Source organism: Pipistrellus kuhlii, unplaced genomic scaffold (assembly GCF_014108245.1).
Source record: "Pipistrellus kuhlii isolate mPipKuh1 unplaced genomic scaffold, mPipKuh1.p scaffold_m20_p_9, whole genome shotgun sequence".
NCBI classification, from domain to species: Eukaryota; Metazoa; Chordata; class Mammalia; order Chiroptera; family Vespertilionidae; genus Pipistrellus; species Pipistrellus kuhlii.
The window spans coordinates 33058984-33061703 of record NW_023425595.1 but is presented as its reverse complement, the minus strand read 5'-3'; the positions used below and the strand labels follow the sequence as shown (position 1 = coordinate 33061703).

General features: G+C 49.3%; 1 pseudogene; it reads right to left on the bottom strand.

Annotated features, from left to right (window-relative positions):
* Positions 1-501: 501 nt before the first annotated feature.
* LOC118712910 lies at positions 502-1862 on the bottom strand (annotated as a pseudogene).
* Between the last annotated feature and the right edge of the window lie 858 nt (positions 1863-2720).

Here is a 2720-nt window from a genome sequence, read left to right as displayed (position 1 = left end):
GATGTGCCTCTTCCTGATTTGGAGCACCAGTGTAGACACCAAAACCTTTAAACATTCAGACTAAGGGCGCCAGGGTCTCTTCTCCATAGCCTGGGCCCCCACAGCAGCTCTGCTTTGTAGGCCCTGAACCACATACCTTCCCCAGGGGACTTCCACCAGGAAGAACTTTAGATGAGACACCTCACTGTCTTCTCACAGGGTGGAGTCTCCAGGCCTGATGCTTATGTTCTAAGTCAACAGTAGAATATCTTAATCCAACATAAAATCCCACAGATGCCCCCACCCACTCACCAGGGGCCATTTCCTTCTCTGGTGAGCAAACATCCCTCCATTTGGTGGGGGAGGACATCTTGCCGTTGACGGGGGCTTTCTCAAATACAACTGCAGGGCAGGGAAGTGTAGAAATTAAGAGGGAACTGAGAGGGATGGCTTAGAACAGACAACTGTAGATTCAAATCGTGATTCCATCACTTACTAATTTACGAAAACAGGATGACCCTCAGTTTCCACAGCTATAAAATAAGGATAATAACAATGTCTATTGTACGTATAGGGTTTTTGGAGGATGAGATGAATTACCTTATACCATTACAGTATAAGGTCTCAGGCTTCCGGCACGGTCCTAGGATGAAACCGATGAGAAGTCCACAGGCTCCAGGGAAGTGGCACCTGCCACTAAGGCCACGAGTTCGTTGTGATACAGAGACCAGAGTGGAGGGGAGGGCTGGCTGGGTCACGGAGCCAGTGGAAGGAAAGGAAGGGAGCTTGTTCACGGCCAAACTTCACTCTGCGGGTTATCAGTGAGGAGACGATTGCAGAGTGGCTCTCAAGGTCTCATGCATGGTCTGCACCCAGTAGTACCTTACACTTACCAGTTTTACGTTACAAAACCGCCCTGTGAGGACTAGCCCTGCACCAGGCACACACCTAGAGAGCCCAGGAGGTCCAGGAGATCCAGACATGGATTGATGTGGCCTGGGTTTCTGTGATGTGCCAGACATTACTCCTCTAGTTGCTGGGCCATGAGGAGGCCTGGGCGATACACCCAGGGACATCAGGGCGGTGAAACAGTCAGAGGTCTCAGGATATATAAGCCCCAATTGAATCCTGGTGCCCGGCAGTGTTCTCGGCACACAGTAGGTGCTTTTTTTTGGGGGGGGGGGGGGGGGTTGTTACCAAATTACTTTATTTGAAGGAATGATATAAACGAAAGAACAAAAATAGATTATTTGATACAACTTATAGGATAGGTAAAGGCAACCTCAACTTGATTTCACTGTCTTGGTGACCAGAGAAGTCACCCCAGTGGGAACAGGAAGCCAGCATAAGGTTTAGCTCTCATCACTGTCTCTCAGCGTGTGCTTGTCAAAGAGATTCTCCACCACGTCAGATTTCGGGGGCCTCCATCTGTCACAAGTTGGTTACATGGTCAACCAAGTCTTTGATAGATTACCCATTCAGGTAATGAGTCTCAATTAAGTCACATAAATGAGGGCTGTCTTTGTCAGTGGCTGGTTCGTAGGATTCTAGTAGTGACTGGCTCACACTTTTCCCGAGTGTAACGCACACTCCATTGCATCCAGTCGTCACCGTCAGGTTTCTTCACATCCTAAAGGATTATTTAGCCACCTCATTGGTTCTGCAGTTTCATCAGGTTCTCAGCATGTTCCTTCTCCTTATGAGGCTGGTGAAGAAAATATTTGACTAAGTTATTCAAAGCCACATCATCTTGGTCAGAGTAGTAAGACATGAACAGGTACACCATAGGAGGCGTAGAGCGCCAGGCTGACCTGGCAGTTAATGGCGGCCTCTGAGTGCTAGTGGTAGTTCCGCTGCACCTGTGAGGGAGACTAGGCTATCATGGTGGTATCAGTGGGGACCTTGGGGTGGTCCAAGGGCACTGTGAGGAGGTGGTGGAGGCTGGCTCTGAACAGCAGGCTGGAGTTGGGGGTCTAGTATGGGTTCCATCCAAGCAGTATTGAAGCAGGAAACTGTGGGAACTCTTTGCAAAGACTCAATAGATGCTTATTGAGCATGCAAACAGGAGAATGCAAGGGCCCTGTTGTCAGTAGAAATTATCAATGGGAGGTGTGGAAGAGGAGAAATTTTATTCAGGCCAGTAGTTTGCAAACAGGGAAATACAGCCTCTGTTGGATGCTAAAAGTTTGGTCAATTGTTATGTAAATAAGGTGTCCACATTGCACAGCTGACTGGTCAGAACTGTGCATTCTGATTGGCTGTTGTGAAGGGGTTCTGATTGGTCGGTATAGACGCAAATGAAAATATAGTTGCACAGTTCCCATTGGACCAGTCAGGTCTGTAAGTCCATTGGTCAATATTATACCAGGAACGCCCTTAACAAGGTTGATTCAGCAGAAGCCCAGTGCTGGAGGTTGCAAGCTCAGTCTGCAGCTTTTCCCTGAGATGCGGAGTGTGTGCGGAGCTTCCATCCATATGGTTTGCTAGACTCTGGTTATGAATTTGGGCCCCGTTTACCACGGGGAGTTTTTCTTGGTAGATATATTCCTTCTTGGGGTTCACACTGTCCCCAAGGCTTTCACGGTCTAGCAGGGGAGACAGGGCACACCGCACACCCAGGACGAAGCTTGCCTGGCAGTGGCCGTTGGATTCCTTGAGGGAGTGAAGCACTTCCTGGGTGACGTGTGGGAGGATGGTGTGAGTCTGGCTGCGGAGCAGGAACACGGCTGCACGAACAGGGC